Consider the following 19344-nt stretch of genomic DNA (forward strand, 5'->3'; position numbering starts at 1 on the left):
CATATTACCGATACTGTGCCAAGAATGGAACAGTTTCAAGTAACAGAAGATGAGAAAATAGGGTTATTTTTTCCTCATAGATTACAGTGGTGGTTTTGCCTTGAGAAACGTATCAGTCTACAAACTCAAAAAAGATCATTTGTATTATCTAAGTGCTGGATTTTTTTCACTTCTCATCTGCAGCTTATTCCAAGTGTTCATTGGATCAAGACACATTCTATTTACTGCAACAGAATACAAAAATGGCTAAAATTGTGCTGTTTCTGAAACCAGACTGCATTTCAGCTTACTGAACAGCCATATCTTGACATGAGTAAGTGCAGGCACAAAGCAGCTTTTCAGTTTTCATTTGCCAGACTACATGCTTCCCTCTTGACCTGCATCATCTATTCTGTAAACAAAGGCACATTTTACTTAAAATGCTCAGGCATAGAAATGAAATTGTCCACAATTTCTAAAGACTAAATAACATTTAGGTTTCCTTCTTGGTGTTGTTGCCTCCCATTGTGAAACTGCTGCTGGTGCAATAGGTTCTTTTGGGATTGTAAAAGTGAAAGAGGTCAACTAAATTATGGGCAAGGTGAATTGCACAAAGCTGTCTCCTTTGTAAATGAAAGATTAAAAGAGATTAACCTGTGAAACCTGGCTTCTGAAAACTGATTCTGTGACCAGTTTCACTTTTGTCTGACAATCAGTGGGATCAAAGCCAAAGCTGGCCTGATGGGAAACTTGGTCTTCCTCCTACAGCAGCTACACACCATGACACAATTTAAGTAAGTTGTGAATATTTAGCAGGACTAAGGAATGGCTCCCACAGTAGAAGATCAGCACTGTTTAGTAGATATTATTGTCTGGTGTTTTTGTTTTATCATAACTTTTCAGAGGAAGAGGTGGGGAGTGAATTGCTAGTGATTGTTTTTGTGTATATGAAGAATTTTGGACAAAGTGCCTGTAAAAACAATGGCTTAGTGCCACACATTTTCCCTCTTTATAATGAGATGTTGAAGATATGGTTCTGAGATAAACAGTTTAATTAAACAAGGGGATAGGTAACAATATGGAACTCCTTCAGTTAAATGAAGATTATGATACTTGTACTTATTTCTTCAGTGAAGATTTATGTCAAGGCTCTGCTTTCCTGTGTTCCTCCTTTCCACTAACTTGCATGAAGAACTACATCACATGGAGAGCTCCAAGGAATGACCACAAACCAAATGTTTGTGTTTTCAGATGACACAGGTGTTCTTGAAATTCGCAGCAGCTTCATGGACAGTTGTGGGTGGATGTGTTAGGAGGTCACACTGTGCAGCTTTGTCAGGAGTTACTGTGCTCATTGCTGCTCCCAAGGGGGATACTTGGAGAAAGCAGAGGATGTTTTACCCCTGGTGCTCCTAACAACAGGTGTGACAGCACCTCCATGGGGTTTTGTGAGGAGAGGGGCACAAGAGGGCACCACAGTGTCCTGTGAGGATGCCCCATGGCCCTGTAAGGAGGCTTCAGGGTTTCTGCCCCCCATAACCCCATTTTTGGGGAGTAGGTGGACCCAGCTCCATTGCCATGTCCTGGCTGCTGCTGCTCTGACCTTGCTATGGAGCAGCACAAGCGACACCCCGGGACCCACATCTCGTGGCCAGGAGCAGCCAGGACAAACCCTGAGGGGTTGGTGGGCCTAACAGAGCCCAGAGACAGGGGGCAGCCCCAGCTGGGCTGGGCTGGGTTATTAATTGGTGCCCTTGAGGGGCCCGAGGCTCTTGGTGTGGTTTTGGGTGTGTGGAGTCTGTGGCTGAGCTCTGCTGGGGCAGCCTGAGGTGAGGTAAGACCAACCCAAGCTGCCTCAGCTGTGTAGCAGAGGGGTTTTGAAGTTAGTTCATGTAAAGCTGAGGGTGATGCTGACTAAATCCCAAAAATACCAGTTGAGACACTGTTGTTAGAAATCAGCCTTTGTCTTTTCCCTGCATTTAAGTGTTTCCTGGTCTGCCCCCAGGTGTTACAGGCTGTGTGGGTGTGCAGGGCCCGGCTCGCAGCAGCAGCAGCAGCTTTCCAGTCTCGATGTACTGTGATCCTTGTGTATAGATGTGCAGATCATCTTCAGAAGACAGGTAGACTTTTTCTGATGGTGTTGATCACTTTTACAATGCTGTGATTTAAATAATTTACCCATGCATTTCTGTTCTCTTTTACCAAAACTGTAAGGGAACAATTCTGTGTGCAAGACATGTGGAGAACTCTTTTTCCATTCCAGTAAATAGCACTGATGTATTCAAAAGTCCATTATTCATCTTTTTAAGAGAAGGTGATTAGTTTTATTGAAGTTGTATGTGAAACTTCTTGGGTTTTTGTCCTTGAGGTGACTTATAATTGCTCTTCTCTTGAGCTGGCAAATTTGGGAAGCCACCAGCACCATCTTTTATTTTATTTTTTGTTTTTAAGGTAAATATCTTAAGAATAAGTTAAGCTAGTTGTGTATCTGCATCTCTTTAAGAACACAATTGTATTTGAAACCACAGCTGTGTATCAGCACATAATTTAATGCAGTTGCTGGCCCTGTGTTGGAGAGAAAATAACTTCAGTGTGTGGGATTGCCTTATCTATTGCAACAATATTATTTCAGGCATTTATTGAGTTTCAGACTGGCAGGGGCCAGCATAAATCATGTGTTGAAGTTGCTGTGTTCAGATAACTGTGCAGCTGAATTGAAAATCTGGTTTATGAGGAAAGGGAGAAATTATCAGGAAAAACAGTATCTTTATTATAAAAGCTACTAGGCTAGGAGTTAATCCAGCTGCCATTGCTATGGAAGGCAATCAAGAACGCTATGCCTAGAGCTGACACTGGCATGTGTGAGTTGTTTCATGTGTGACCAGCTTAGCCAGTGCATTGCTTCACCTGTGCAGCTCAGTTACAGTGAGAAGTCTGGTGGTCTGAATTTTTGGAAATGAGGTAACTTTACTTACAGATATTCTTTCATTTTTTGGAACAATTGGAAGCACTGGCTTGTGATTATTGAATCTGTCTGGAACATCTGCCGGGCAATTTTGTTTTAATACAGCCTGTAGATGCTCTTAAATGAAAACTTATAGATTATACAATATGAACCTGGTCCTACTGTTGGTGTTAGTGACTTGATATTACAGTCCAATTAAAGTCAGCACATACTCTAAGGGATAGTGGTGATCCTATCCTCAGTAATTGGACGAGTAATGCCAGGGATTTAGAAAAATTAAAAGGACAAATTTTTCTACTTAGTTTGCTGCACTGTTGCTATTTTGTAATTTTCAAGGCTTTTTTCAAGACCACTGCTTTCGCTCGTAGATGCAAGATACCTATATGTCTTTTTAAAACCAATAAAAATATCAGCTCAGCTTTGCAGAAAATACTGAACTGGAGCCAAAATGACAGCTAGCATGATGCAGGATTATTCTTGGAAGCATTATTTATGCTCAGCATGAAAGACTGGAGCATACAGAATTTAACAGACATGCAGATATCATGTATCAGAACTAGACACTTAAGAAATTAAAATACTTTCTTGGTTACTTCAAAATGAACTGAGGATTCTGATTCCAAACAACATAATTACTCTTTCAATATAGAGCAGTGAAGCCAGTGTTGGGAACAAAGTGATAATGCCTGAGAAAGAGAAATCCCTCTTAGTCTAGGACTGGAATCTTGCAAATGCTTATCTGTCCAATGAAGTCTAAGTATTTGCTGGAAAAGTAAAAAGTGCAAAGCTTAAACTTCAGGTGCCTGCATATGACTGCTGTTTAAACTAATTTCTGCATTTGTAGTTAAGACTGAGGAAAAACCAATCAACTGAAAGATGGGAAATACTCAAAACTATAAGTTTTTTTTTTTTTTCTCAAGCTATGGTAGAAGATGTGATTCTCTACACGGAAACTAGGAGGTGGATTTTGCTGGTAAGTACATGAAACTTGCTTTTGTTCTTTGCTGCTTGTACCTGTGTAACAAGGAAGAGGCAGGAAGGGAGTGAAGTGCATTGAGAGACACGCTGAAGTGCTGTAAACAATCCTTATTTGCTGCCAGCCATTATGAAATGGCACAGATCAATTCAATTCAGGAAGAACTTTGCTTTCTATAAGGAGTAATCTTGATTGTATCTAACTGTAAAGGTCTGCCTGCTATTATAGAGCTCCTCAAATGCTGCAGGGTATCTCCAGAAGTTTTCAGTTTTGTTGGCCTGTAAAGTGGAATGAGCTCATCCATGACCAACCATAATGCTGCTGATGACCAGACAGCTGGTCTGGTCATTCAGGTCTTTCAGTTTTTTCCCTCTATGCTTTTATTTCTACCCTAACTGTCTCCAAGGAAATTGGGTAGAAGCAGATAATGTGTCATAGTAGCTGAAAGCTTAGAACCCATTCTTAGCCCACCTAATAGAAATGATTATTTGGTATTACCTGATTATTTTTACACAGTACTGACAGATACAAATTGTATTCAGGTGTACAAAAGTTTGAATTTTTAATGCCGAGCTGTCACTGTAAATCAAGCTGCTGGTCAGTCACGTATCCAGCAACGAACAGAAAATACAGTCTGGATTTTTTGCCTACAAACTCTGGAGCAGTCACATTGTGAATATTCTCAACTCCTGGTCTTTCAGCATCTGAGAAACTAACTCAGAGTTTTGTAGAAGCACCAGGGATTGAATTTTGCTATCCCAGAAGGCTGCAGGAGCAAAAGTGTTCTTTTGTTTCTGTAGCTAAATTAAGTTATTGGAGAAGAATGTGCCAAGCTGAAAGTACTGTAAGTGACATTTGGAGTGTCCAAGGGTTCCAGGGCTGTGCCTGTCCATTTCTTCCTCTTTTGATTGTTCTGCAGTGAGCAATCAGCTGTCAGCACATCCTTGTATGAAATATAATTAAAACCATTGTCTCTGTTATTTTGTTAAACGCCTCTTTCCTTTACCTGTTTGAAATTTGGCTTTGGTTTTATTAAGATATAAAGGTGAAAATGAAGGAAAACAGAATAAAGTTTTTCTTGCAAGGTTATCAACAAAACTCTAGGGAAGGACTTGCCTTTCTTCCCCTGAAAAACATCTTGAAGCAAGTATGTGACGTGGAGTGAAGGAGTTTGGGAAATGTCTCCATCTGACTGTTGATAAGGTTTTGTTATTCTCTTCTGTTACCTCCATGCATCCAAATATCAGAAATATTTTTTTGGTGGCTTTTTTTCCCCACGAGTTTTGAGTGCAGTTTCCCATTTTTTTTGCCCTTATTGCGAGGAATTTCCAGCTGGAATCCTCTAGATGGTGCCACAACCCCAGCACAGGGAGGTGACTCGACTTCAGTTTTGTGCCTTGCTTGTTAAAATCCCACTTCAGTCAGGTACTGTAAGAAAGGACTAATGATTTGAGCAGAGATACAGTTTGTAGGTTTATACAGGGAGGAATCAGCATAGGTGGATTACTTCTCCTCAGCTAGGTAAAAATAAGTTTTGTTTAAGTGTTTTTTTTTAATAAATACAGAAACCTTGCAAGGACTATTGTGTGGTCAAGTTGCCCCCTCCTTTCTTGAAGCCATAGCTTGAGTGCTGCCAAGGTCAGGGATGACCAGCTGTGGTCCATGGTGCTGCAGAAGTGACCCCAGTGAGCCTCTTAAAGCTCCCAGCAGATGTTTCTGTTTTTCTATGCTAATGGGAACTTCAGAAACCATTTTCTCTTCCTTCTGAGAGCAGATGTAAGTACATGAAAGTCGCTTTCTTGTATCAAGAGCAAATTGATAATAAGGTTGGTTCAGTTGTAAGGCAGAAGCTGTGGAGGCACTCACTCTATTTGATAATAGCAGAAAGCTTATGCAGAACTTCATCAAAACTAATTTTTTATGTTCTGCTGGTTTTTCTTGCAAAATCTGAATTGTGAGCACATTATTACCTGGGCTTTTAAACCATCCACTCAGAGGCTTTTAACTGGTGTGTGAATCTGCTCCAATCCTTTTGCCTCATCCCCTCTAAAGCAGCCATTCCCCTGCTGCTCTGGTTGTTTCGGTGGGTGAAGTTTAGTGAGAACAGGCATGTCAGCTCAGCAGTCCTGAGCTTTTGGTGGCCTAATACAAAGCTTTGTGTGGTCTGCTGTGAATGTACAGCACAAAGAGTTGTGCATCCAGGGAAGCATGCTGGGCCATTTGTGGTGAGGTTCCACAGTCCTGCTTTGACAGGAAATACTGAAGCAGGAGGAGTTTAAAGAGTGGCTGTGCTGATGCCTGAATCATATCGAGACTAGGACTTGCTGCTGACAGCAAGGGCTGTGTTTGTGATTAACTTGTATGGCAGCAGTGGGCACCAGAAATGTGGAAACAGGCATAATCTGGAAAAGGCACCAACTCTCCAGCCTCAGTTACAACTGAGCCTTATGTTTAGCTCATGGGTATAGACTGTGTCCTTTGTAAGGACAAGAAAGGACTTGACCATATTTGCAAGTTATGTGTCTGTAAAGGGTGTTATCAGGCAATAATAAGGAGTAACCTGAGCCACGGGACTACATTTTAAAATTTCATTTCACTTGGATAATTACATCCTTTGTGATGTGTGTTGACAACCCTGCATTTTAGATTCTTTGTGAGTCTGGAAAAAATATCAGACTGAATCTTCCAAATTAAATATTTAAGGTGTTCTTTGTGCTTCTATTTTATGAGATTAAATACTGGTGTCATCTTCATTTGACACCATTAAAATATCTATAATATTCTTCATAGAGAGTTTACTTACTGGCCAGAGCTGATTTTGGGTAGCAGCAGTCTGTACAAAGGTCAGCTGTAGTTTCTATTAGATGCTTCAGTAGTGATTCTGAAGTGACGAGTGACAGCAGCTAAAGTTCAGTTTTTTCCTTCCTGTCTTAGATCTATTTGATAATATTTGCCTTCTTTAAAGTACAGCTGTCTTTCTCTCCAAAAGGAGTGGCCAAAGCCTGGCTAAAAATTAATCTGGCTACTGCTGCAAAAGGCAATAAAAAGTGTTTATCTATAAATACATCAGCAACAAAAAGAGAATCTCCTTCCTTTATTGGATGAGGGAGGAAACACAGTGATAAAGGATAAGGAAAAGGCTGAAGTACTTAATGCCTTCTTTGCCTCAGTCTTTACTGGTAATACCAGTTCTTCTCCAGGACCTCAGTCCTGGGGAGCAGAATGGAGGTCATGTAATTCAGAGGGAAATGGTCAGTGACCTCCTGCAGCACACAGGTACACACAGATCTGTGAGGCTGGATGGGATTTTCCCCAGGGATACTGAGGAAGCTGATGGCAGAACTCACTGAGTCACTGTCAATCATTTATCAGCAATCCTGGGGAGGTCCCAAGTGACTGGAGGTTGGCAGATGTGATCCCCACCTACAGGGATGAACAGGAAGAAGGATTTATGAAATTACAGGCCTACCAAGCTGGGTGGGAGTGCTGGAGGGCAGGAAGGCTCTGCAGAGGGATCTGGGCAGGGTGAACTGATGGGCAGGAGGTTCAGCAAAATGAAGTGGTGGGTCCTGTCCTCAGGTCACAACACCCCCTGCAGTGCTACAGGCTGGGGACAGAGTGGCTGCAAAGTGGACCAGTGGAAAAAAATCTGAAATAAGTGGATGATCATGGGATCTGTAAAGTTTGCCAATGTACTTTTATATTGCTGAGTCATTTCGGCTTGTAAGAACCAAAGACAAAACCACTGGTTTCTGTGACCTCTTCTGGGTGTGAATGTGCATAAGCACTTTGAAAAGTTCAACAGAGATAACCAGAACTCGGTTCCCTGCCAATGACAAGATAAAGTAAAAATGCTTAGTTTAATACCTTGTGTGTCTGTAGTGTAGTGGCTAACCTTGGGATGCTATAAATGCTCATAGAAGGTAGGGTTGAAGCACTTCAGAACAGCCTTTTCCCCTCTCTGTGGTGTCCAAATGTGAAATACAATATTAGACTGTCCTGACTGCCTGTAGTTGTCATCTTGGGAACAAAGATTGATGGAGCTGAACTCTTGGCAATTTGTTTCTTTATAAGTAGTCATTAAAAGCCTGTGCTCCAAGCGATGAGGAGCAAGAGAAATAGGATGAAACTCATTACTGGCATTTTTTGGATGAGAATTGTATTTCTCATTACTTTAGTGTTCTCTATCATCCTTGATGAAAGAAATTAAACTACTGCCCAAAAATGTAAACTGTAGTTTGATGATGCAATATTTTCTTTTTTTATTTTCTCACCTTAGTTTGGTCAGAAGTACAAGTTCCAAAATATCAGAAAGAGTCAGTCAAGAGAAGTCTGAAAACACCACAGCAAATGCACACATGTAATTAGATATTGTGAGATTTCTTCAGCACTATCAATACCGCCTCTAGGGTAAGATTGCTTGGAACAATTTTGCTATTAGGAGTTTTTGTATTATAAAGAAGGTTTGCAAAGTTAATTTTGAGAGTTCTTGGGTCCACTGCTCATAGAACAGTGAGGAGGAAAATAGTTAAAACAGAGTATGAGGAAGAATACATTTTAATTTGCGTTTGCAGTTTAAAAAAAAAATAAAAATCAAATCACAATTCCTGTTTGGTTTCTTTTAAAAAGTGAGTGCAGTTGTGGAATTTATTTCACATCAATAATGTCTTTGGACAATCTCTTTCTTTATACATGACACTCCCTAAATGATGCCCCTTGAGTGTGGCAGGGAAATTCTGTAATCAATAACTCCCAGACCAGGTTACCTGAAAGCCAGGGGAAGAGGAGCTCCTGGTAGAGACATTTGTTTTGGGATTCACATCCATTGCTTGTCTGCCAAAACTCAAGTTGCTGTAAGCTTTCAGTGTGAAAATTGTGGGGGTTTGTGGTTATTATAATAATTTGAGTTAGTGCAACCAGAGTCTTGTTCTTTTGCTATTGTTAATATTATATTGTTTTTAACTTTGTCTGCATCTCAAGTTTCTCTGTCTGTGTCCAAGACCAAAAATAAATGCAGTAGCAAACCAGGAAATATTGAGAGGTGGTTTGTGGCCATTGTAAAATTCTTTGGAAGGAGTCAGGATTTGCACTGGAGGGAATTGTTCTGTAATCCAGTGTTACAGCCTCACCAGTTATGTTCTGCCAGCGTGTGTCCCTGTAACTGAATGAACCCTGAAATACTTTAGTCACCTTGTTTAGCTCCCTGCCAGTGACCAGCAAGGTGCTACTTTCAGTTCACTCTACAGTTTCCTACAACTGGAAAGCTTAGAAACCTCCCAGCAGGGTGGTGGTTCTAAGGGGACACTGTGGTGGCGTCAAAGCAGCTTCCTGTGACGAATTTCTGTAGTGCTCTTGGAAAAGGCAAGCTCTCCAGCAAATGAAAATGTGTGACTTCGACATCATTAGAGCGGAACCAGAAGCAAGACTGAAATACTGTACATGATCTTTCATGTGGTGGAAATGTCTCTGCGAGATTCAATGTGGATATTAAAAAATAGCCACTGGCACATGGTTTCCAGGTAACCAACACATAAACACGGGTGCACGCTCTCTAAACACAAAGTGCAGCACACATCAATCATGTTTGGTGGGATTCTGTGTTCTCATTCAAGTGGATGCTTCAGTGCATCATCCATAGCAGTGATCCATGAGGTGAGGGTAGGAGCTGCTGCCAAGTACCAAAAGTTGAAGGCATTTTTCATTTAATCTTTTTCCCCTCCTGTTCATACAGCATTAATGTTCATTTCTCCATTTCTTGAATTGAAGTTTTCACAAGGGCTTACTGAGTAGAGGAAATTGTTTTGTTTGTTTTGGGCAGATCTCATCTCCTTGATAAATTTGCCTTTCCAAAGGTGCTGATTATGCAGTGCCTGAGTAGATCACAGGCAGGGTACGTATATCCTGGTACCCCTTGAGCTCAGGGGAAGATGTGAAATAGGAAACTGAAGCATCAGAAGGTGATGTCCTTCCATTATTGTAACATCCTAATATCATTCCTGGATTTAAGGCAACATCCAACTCTTTTTATTTGAGGCAAGTTTCTCACCTTCCCAGTGGTTGTTTTAAACTTATGTTGTACTTATGTTTTGTGTGCCTTTTTCAAATCTCTCTTTTTGCAGCTGTTTACTTTGACCCATTAACTATTTAAGTATTTTTTAGAGATGTTTTCTCATCTCACCTCCTGAAATTGCACATGAATGAAAATTCAAAACTGTTGCCAGCTTCCTTACATACAGCAGCTATTATAAGAAAGCAAGTTCAGTAGCAATTCAGTGTTAAACCGTTATCACAATTTCTAAGTGATGGTGCAGAGTGCTGGTATTTACAGGTTTTCAGGCTGTGATTCTCTTGATCAAAGAAGTGATCTCTGCTGTGTTATGAGTGTGGTGTTTGACGGCATTTGTTATAGTGTCTTCTTCCTCCTCTCTGACAAGTGATTGTAAGCCCCTTCAGCTTATGTAGCTCAAGGGTTTATACTGAATAAACTCTGCTTGGAGAGTCTCATGTCAATATAATAAACAGTTTTGGTTCTAGACTGAAAATCCTTTTAAAAATGATGCCAGTGATGGTTGCCAAACAAATGTCAGAAGTAAACCTGAGAGAATCTTTCTTTCACATCTAATTTCTAATAAAATCTTACTGTTGATGCCAGATTGAGCTTACTGGACATAAGGGGAGTTTTGGTGCTGGTGGGATGCAATTCAGGCAAGTGGCATGTAGCTGTTAGTCAATATCAGTTTAGATTTTTAAAAAAAGAAATTTTTAAAAAATCAAGTGTAGTTTTGATCTTTAGTTGTGTCAGAGGGATATGACTTCATTTAGAAAGTCAGCTTTTCACTCTATGCTGGCGAGCTGCTTTTCAATGTTTATTGTGATCTCCTCCTATGTCTTAATCTAGAGAACTTTGTTTTCTTTTCAGTTGTCAGTCCTACAATCCTTTGATTGTGCTGACATCACTGGTTCTAATTCTGAATGAGAGAGTGATGGAAATTGGCTTCAAGGGCTGCCAGGTGTATACTCAAATATCAGGTAATGATCCTGGGCTGTGCTTAGCTGGCTGCCCACAGTGCCAGCCAAAATCTGTGCAGCTCCAGGTTATTTAAAATGTTTGGTGCTGCACATTGAGTGAATCATTCTGTGAGGCTTTTTCGCACTCTGCTTCTGGTGATGCAGCAATCACTGTCCATGACAGCATTTTCCTGAGGAGTGTGACAGTTGGTGGCATTGATGCATTAGAGGTGATGTTTAAATAGCACGTACTGGTGAAGCCATATTGACATAATGTGGAGCCATGAGAAGGTGAGTCTGAGTTCCATGCCTGAGGAATACAGGGAAGCAGGAGATGTTGTAGTTGGGCCCCCAGTCAGTTCCCTCCATGTGCATACACACACACTCTGCCCTACTGCTCAAAGATTTTCTCCTCATGCGTAAATTTAAAGTGAGTTTCTTTACCCCTTTCACCCTGAGTTACACATAGTCCTGGTAAATTTTCTGTGACACAACTACCACCACACCTTTCGTGTCTTCTGAGCACTTGATTCCTTGACTGATAACATGATGGAAGTGGAACAGATACATGGTTCTGGGAAAAACCATATCCTGAACAATTTTTACTGGAAATCTTAGGATTTCTGGGAGAGAACCGAGTCACGCTGCGGTTTGGATTTGGGAAAGTGCTTTAATGTGGCAGTAGAAAAGGAGCCCTTTGGGGTGCCTGTTAATTCATGAATGACACACTTGGTTAATCTTCATCATTGGTCACAAGCACCTTTACTTTGGATTTAATCAGCCAGTTGTGCCACAGAGATGTAGCTCTATTTCTGGTTTAGTTCTGTGCTAAAATGAGCACTGTACCAAGGCACAAGTATCTTAGCAATTTTAACCAGATGCCAGATTTTCTAGGAAGTGTGCATAAAAATTAAAATTCTAAACTATTCAGAAATATCAGTTAGTTGACTACTCTGGTAAAGAAAATAATTTTGAAGGAAGCCTGGACTTGTGCAGCCTTTGAAATCTCAGCTGGGCCTGAATGGTCCTTTACAAAAAGCCAACCAAGGCTACAGATTGAACCCAGTCTGATGGAGATTTTTCACTTCTCCAACCTTTGTAACTTCAAAATCTCTTAGAAAAAGCTGTAATTGACTCAGCAGATTATTAAGTACATCTGCTATCTCTGTTAGGGTGTTTTCCTGCTCAAATTTCAAAGAAAAGCATTTCTTTGGAGCTACCCAATGTATACTTCTCCCTTGAAACACATTTTGTTTTTTCTTTTGCAGAAGAGGTACTGAGCAAAGTCATTTGGGGCAGTGAAGTTGTATAGTACCTGTGAGCTGAAATCCTGGACTCCTTTCATTGCATTGTCTCAGTGTCTCATTCAAATCAATAGCAAAACTGTAATTTTAATGGGAGCACATCTGCTTTTGGAGAGCTGGTGCAAGTGTCCCTTCCAGGAGAATAGCAAATTGGTGTAAATATTTATGGTGCCTGAAGAGAACTGGGTATGATGTGGTGAAGGTGAAACAAAGGTGGGCACTATTTGCTAGTGCATGCAGAAATACTTTGGTCAGTAGCTAATCCTGAAATCTGCCTTCAGTTTGGAGGCTAGATGGAGTATCAGCACTTCCATGGTGGATCAGAGTTGTGATTATTCTAGACCAGTGTCTTGTGTCTGAAAATACTCAGTGCATTTTGTTTTTACAGACAGGTGGGGGCTCTTTGCCATATAAACTTTAAAAAGAAGGTATAATTTTTCTGAGCTAAGAGTTCACCTCGTGTAGGGGATCTTTAGTTCCTTAACCTCATGAAGAGGAAGAAGGTCTTGGCCCCTTAACGACGTGTTCTGTGATCTTGAGCAAATCACTTCCTTGTGCCTCTGCCTCTCCTCCCACTCTCTCCTGTCTCTTTTCCAGAGCTCAGGCCTCCCATGTGCTAGCTCAGTGTCTGCTGCAACAGGGCCTGATCTCTGCTGGGACCTCTAAATGCAAGTGCTGTATCAAAGTAAAAATAATCCCTCTCAAAAATAGGGGTGTGGGCTGGGAATTTCAAAAGGGCAGAGGAACGAGTCGGTTTTCATGGACTCTTTTAAAAGTCAAAGCTTTATGCTCAGAGGCTTAAGGCAATTTTCTGAGACCAGTCCTGTTGCTGTTGGTTTCAGTGATGTAGGACAGCAGAACAGACTCCAGAAATCTTCCATTATATCTGTCTACCCTTTTACATGCCACAAGGGAGATTTTTTTGGTGCAAGAGATTGAAGCTCAGATAAGATTACATGCTGTAATTATCAGTGGGATTTATTTGTCCAGTTCTTTCAGCACTAAGTGGAAAAATGCACGTGCATCCCTTAAGAAAATGGAAGTGTGTGCATTTTTCCACTCTAAGCTGACAAAGTTGGCATGTAAGCATGGATGGGCAAAAATACAAATAAAGTCATTTATCAAAGGAAATAGTCCTATTTTCTCAATACCTAATATGAGTATAGAGTAGAGTTATAGAATGGCTGTAAAGTTTGGAGGTTTTTTAGCTGTAAATATAGACTATAGTAAACTGCTACTTTTGATTAAATTTGAATTGACCATGATATTACACCCTCTTAAAAGCCACCAGAGAGACTCAAGTTGCATTTTAAATCTAGTATTGTAATTAATGGTATCTACATTTATTGTGGTAACTGCACTTTAATGACCGCGTTCAGTACTAAATAAAGCTACAAAATCTAAACAGCTCTTAAGAGTGTGTTGATTTCAGCTACATTTTATTCCACTGGTCATCCACTTAGGTGAACTTGGATACTAAAATTCAGCTTTAAAAGCTAATAGGGAGAAAGTGTAAAAGATATGGCACAAAATTAAAATACTTTCCCTTGAAGTTAAATACAAATTTTCAGGTGGAAGCATCTGATCTTATCTGCCACTCCTGTGGTTATGGTTCTGCTGTACTTCCTCTGCTAATCAGTGTACTTTTCACACTTCCATGGGTATTTTCAAGTGGTATCCCAAGAACAGAGAAAAGCTTAATTACAGTAACAATTCTGAGTCCTTGAGGTGTGGCATCGTTGTTCCATCTGTTGGACTTACTGTGTGACTTCTTTCAGGCTTGTGGAAACTGAACACAGGGGATGGTGGTGGGTTTGTTCTGTATTCTTTAATTTGAGCTAAGATCAGTGCAAAATAAGGTGAAACATAACTATAATGTTATTCTTGCCACCACAGACATCTTTATTATGAAGCTTTTGTTCCTAAAGGGAGTTTTATTAGGATCTCCCCATGTTCATGAAGCTCCATCAATGATGTAACCCTGTGGTTACTTTCATTGTTTAAGCCTCACTTGGGATTTTCAGGATATGTTTATTCACCTGTGAATGAAAATCAGGCTTTGTCCTGTTTTCCATGTCTTTGACTTTTCCGTATTTACCTTCCTATTAAGTGAAAGAGGTATAAGCATAAGGAAGTGGCAAAAGGCAGTATTTTACCAAACTTAGCCAGGAAGGCCAGCTTTTCTGTGGGAATATTAGACTGGCTGTGGTCCCTGAGCCAAGATTGCATTCCTATATTAATTCTATTATTCTTCCAGAGTCAGAATGCTGTCTAAAATGGGAAGTTGAAAAGCATTTAAGCTTCCGATGTACGAAGCTACTGGAGAGGTTCTCGTCATGATTTGGTTCCCAGCCAAGCTGCATCCACATCCTGGCCCCTCAGCTTGATGCTGTCCTCCTCTTCCAGGTGCAAACCGAGCTGTCACAGGGTCTCAGATGTGTTTTCCCTCGGGATATTCTCTGTGGCTGTAATCAATTGCTTTAGGATTCTCTTTGCTGCGCTGACCGCACTGTGCACTGTAAAGGGGCTGGGACGGGGAGAGAGGATCTAATGAAAGGTTTTGGAGTAATTTCTGCAGAACCATATTGATTTCATCTCTATTAAATTCATTGAGTTTTCCCATAAGGGCTTTTTAATTTAACTGTTGCTAAAAAATGCTGCACAAATTACCTGGCAGGAATGCTGTGGGGTTATAAACCCTTTAGTCAGTCTCTTAAAGGCAAAGCTGGGTGAACTATTCCCAGCCAAGAGGGTTCTTTTTTCTTTATTTATTTATTCAATGAATTTACCACTCTGTCTGTTCACAGATTACTGACAAACAGCCACTGATTCTTTATGAATTTGTTCATTATCCCAAATTATTCAATGCCTGGTTTATGCAATGCAGTTTTAGCTTACAGGGCTGCTGGCCCTGGTCCACAAGTATTGTTTGAATACCACTGTTTGTAATTCTTACAGAAAAGCCCTATAAAACTCAATAGAGGCCTGGTGTTTTATTTCTGGACACATCTATAAAACTTAGCAGAAAATTATATCCTTACCATAAAATTCTAAAGCTTGGTTTAAAGTAGTTATAATTTTCTACTGATTTCTGTGTTTTTAGTAGCATTTATGTAAAAAAGTGTTTTGCATTGCCATTACTCTCAAATGTTTGTAGTTTCTGAGAGCAGAGAGGATTGATAACATGGATGTAAATCCTTGGGAACTGACCTCTTTTACCTTTGAGTCTGCTTGGTTACATTGCAGTTATGCTGATGCCTGTTAAAAGACACTTTTTTGCTATTGGGGTATAAATGATTATATATTATCCCATGAATCCTACAGTGAAAGCTGAGGTATAAAAAAAAAGAACTATCTAATATGCAAGTCCATTAGATTTCTCTGTTCTTTGGATGGAATTTAATGCCCGTATTTGTGATAGCTCCTCAAGGAACAAGGTTTCATTAGTATCAGGCTCTACTCACATTCCAAGAAATCTCCCAACTTAAAAAGTGTTTTCTTGGGTCCAGACATGCACCTTGGAAGGTGATGATGCATGACTCTGCTAGAGACTGAGTGTTGTTTCCCTGGGATAAATAGCTTTGGCTATTTGCTTAAATTAATTGAAGATATAAAATCTCTTCTGATAGGTTGTGTTTGCTTTGATTTGCTGTATTTATGTTGGTTTTAAGCACGTTCCCTGCTGGCTTTGTCTGGTGTAACAAGGAAAGGTAGAAGTCCATGGAGGAATTAATCCTCTGATATGTTTGGTAGACTGTTACAAATCTTTAATTTGCAAATGTGCGTAAGGAACCAGAGATTTACCCAATGAAGTGTGCAGTATCTGCTTTTCATGTAGCAGTAATGTTATCAGGGATCTCATTAACTCCTGGGGCTGTTCAGGGTGTGGTTTAAGGAAACCTCCCTGCAAGCAGTGTCCCTGCAGCAGGCTGGGTCAGCCTGTGTTATTTAACTTGTGCTTTGCAGCCACATCACTGCTGATGTCCCTGGTGAGAAGGGTGGATTGTAGGTTTTGTGTTTCTTTTATCCTCCCTGAAATACTGACTTCCAGTGGCCTATGGAATGGAAGTAGGGTGTTCATTTACCTGTTAACTCCATTATTCTGGAAGAAGATGTCTTTAGCTAGTCAGATATAAAAAGATTTAAAGCATCTCTAGATGACATTTCTATAATGCGTTGGTGTTTCTGTAAGACATAATAAAATATTCATTGCTTGAACAGATGGATATAGCCACAATCCCTCTGAAGATGTTATTTTAAGGATGTGGATTATACTGGATTAATAGGCCAGTAGCTTGGCAAAATGCAGCTTTTTGGTGTTTCAACATGTAGAGCTAGTTATAATTTCCAATGAATTAACTGTAAATTGCACCAGTTAAAAAAGATGAAAATTAACTTTTAAAATATGGATTTTTTTTTCCTTTAATGAAAATTCTATTTCTAGACAATTCTAAGAACCTTAATTCTTTTAACTGCCAAACTCTTTCCTCTGGGCTAGACTTTGACAGATACTTAGGATTATCAGGTTAACATGCACTGGATAAAAGATGGTGAGAGGCTATGGAAGAGAAAGCTTTTATTAATGAACATCAGTTTTTAGTAGTGGGCTGGTTTTGCTCTATCAGAAGACTTGAAAATCTTGACACATGTCAAAAAAGTATTACTGGCCATGATAAATTTTATGGTCTTTAAATGTAATATTTAGCAAGGCTGGAATCCTGCTGAAGTTACCGATATCTTGTTCAACAATAAGGAATAAAGGTTAATCTGTGACCTCCAGTAACCCACACTGCAGTGGATCTTAGTAATGGTGTGTGTTTCTTGATTTAGATTTGGAAACAGGCCCATGTTGCCATGAGTTCTTCTCCAGAATGAGCCTGAATTTAGCATTAGAAAAGTCATTAAAAGGGACAGGAGTCCTCCTGTCCATCACAGTTCTCTTTTAGACCTAGCACGGGGATAACTGCAGGCAGTGTAGGATGGTGCCCACATTCTGAAGCACTGTTATAAATGTGCATGTGCTCCTTGATTCCACAGTATCTGAGTGTTCACCAGCTGTTATGTGCAGCTGTGTTGTGTTTTGGTAATCTGGTAAATCAGATACATAATAATAATAAATTTATAATAAAAAGATAGTACATTTTCTTGTGACATGGTTATGAGAACTTTCCTTAATTCAGATGTAATATTAAAATATTATCAGAGATACCAGTTCTGGAAGAGAGGAGACATGGCTCATTTACATGGTTGTACATAAAATAAAGTTTTACCGTGTGGTTAATGCTTCTCAAGTTTAATGTATATTACCTTGGGAAGACTGGTTAGACACTGAGAGAAAACCCATAAAAAGACTTAATCTCAGATATTGGTCCCTTGAGATCAGAATATAATACTCAATAGCCAAAAGATCCGATGATAAAATGTTGAGATTATTCAAGGAGAAATCATATTTTATCCTGTCAGTTTGCAAGGAATTTCCTGAATGTAGCTTTTGTCTTTAGGACTGAGTAAATAAACATATCTATCTTTTGCCTTTTTTTTTTCTTACTTGAAGTGTTTATCAGGACTGAAGCGTTTTACAGTTTATAATTGTGCCTGTGCTAACATAAATAATTGTGTACCTGCACTTCAGCCAAGCCTTGGTGAAATGTCTGGAAATAAGTTTGTGAGAGAAACTCACATATTGCTGTCAGGGTGATGTTTTATTATTTGTTTTCCACAGGATATTTGGAACTGCATCTATGCCGCTGAGTGTCTCAGGTGTCTCAACTTCAAGTGCCATGGATTTATTTTTTTTGAGGTATTTGAGAAGTACGCCATGACCTGTTCTTGAGTCAATCTGGCATTTTTCAGTGTTCGTGTCCTTCACTGATCAAGTGCTGTTTAAACTGTCCATGATAATGCACTAATTGAAGGATGTTTCATGTGTTCTCAGCAGAGAATTCATTCTCCAGTCTACAGGATTGTTCCAGAGCACCAGCTGGCATTCTTAGTGTGCTTTAAATGTGTGGTCGAGTGTACTGTTGTCAAGGGATTATCTGAAGTGAAGAACGTGGCAAAACACAAAGCATTTTCACTTTTTCCACTATTATTTTTTTTCCAAGTCCTTGGGAAAGATGATTTTCAATGTCCTTGCATGCTCTATAGCAGCTTTACATGGGTTTCTGAGAATTTTTGTCAAAATAATATTCCTTTTATTATTAAATTGAAGGGTTGTTTGAGCATATAAATGTGATGATAATGAGAATCTCTTAGTAAGGTAAACATAAAGCATCTGGAGGCATTATAATATACATTACTAAAATGTACCACCCTCTGCGCTGCCCACCTACCCCCTTTTTGTTCCACCTCACTATCAGGATAAAAAAAAATTAGTGCTTGCAAAGCATCATGTAAAAGTATTCCTGAGCTGTGACTGGTATTGCATCGCAGGAATTCCACCAGGGACTGCCATCCTGTCAGCTCTGTCTGTGACAAGGAGCTTCCACAGGAAAAGGCATTAGCACAGACCAAGTCCATCACATTTTTAGCAGCACGTCTACAAGAGGGCAACAAAAATCACTGTCGTGGTTTTATTGTTTCTGGTGCTTTTCACAAGCAAGGCTTCTTGGGTTAGAATGTATTGTCTAGAATAGCTTTCACTTGATGGCTTACCTTATGTTGTTACCTTATGTTGCATGAAAACACCCCTGCTGCTGCCTCTGGGCTCAGCATCACAAAAATGCAGGCTCCAGTGCTGGATGTGGTAGAATTCTTCTGGGGATCTCTGCCACGAGAAGGAAGTAGTGCCCAGCTGGTGTCTGTCTGATTTACATCAGTTGAGCCCACAGCACCTCATTCATTACTGGGATACTTGAACTGGTTGCCTGTAATTTTTTTCTCTTAAGACATACCCCACCCCCCAAAGCCAGGTAGCTCAAGTTTGGATGTCTAATTCTTCTCTCAGAACTTCTGTGCTCAGCTCTGCTTTGGTTTCTCTGCATCCCTCCTGCTGTGTGCTGGGATAAGCAGAAAGATCAGGCCCTGTGTGTGTTCATTTGTTTTGTGATCTGATTTATGCTGCTTTCATCTATTGCTGACTCCAGCCTCTCATTGTGAGCCAGCACAGTTTA

The 19344-nt window shown here is 40.0% G+C and overlaps 1 long non-coding RNA gene across 1 annotated transcript; it reads left to right on the top strand.

Annotated features, from left to right (window-relative positions):
- The first annotated feature begins 1755 nt into the window (after positions 1–1755).
- Positions 1756–18387, top strand: LOC148183129 (uncharacterized). The gene is made up of 5 exons (XR_015773801.1): positions 1756–1813; positions 1985–2099; positions 3865–3917; positions 17955–18032; positions 18168–18387. It is a non-coding gene; the product is annotated as an uncharacterized LOC148183129 (long non-coding RNA).
- Positions 18388–19344: the final 957 nt, after the last annotated feature.

The sequence above is a fragment of the Pseudopodoces humilis genome, chromosome 14 (assembly GCF_049639895.1).
Source record: "Pseudopodoces humilis isolate 2021_Gansu_Grassland_sample_001 chromosome 14, ASM4963989v1, whole genome shotgun sequence".
NCBI lineage: Eukaryota > Metazoa > Chordata > Aves > Passeriformes > Paridae > Pseudopodoces > Pseudopodoces humilis.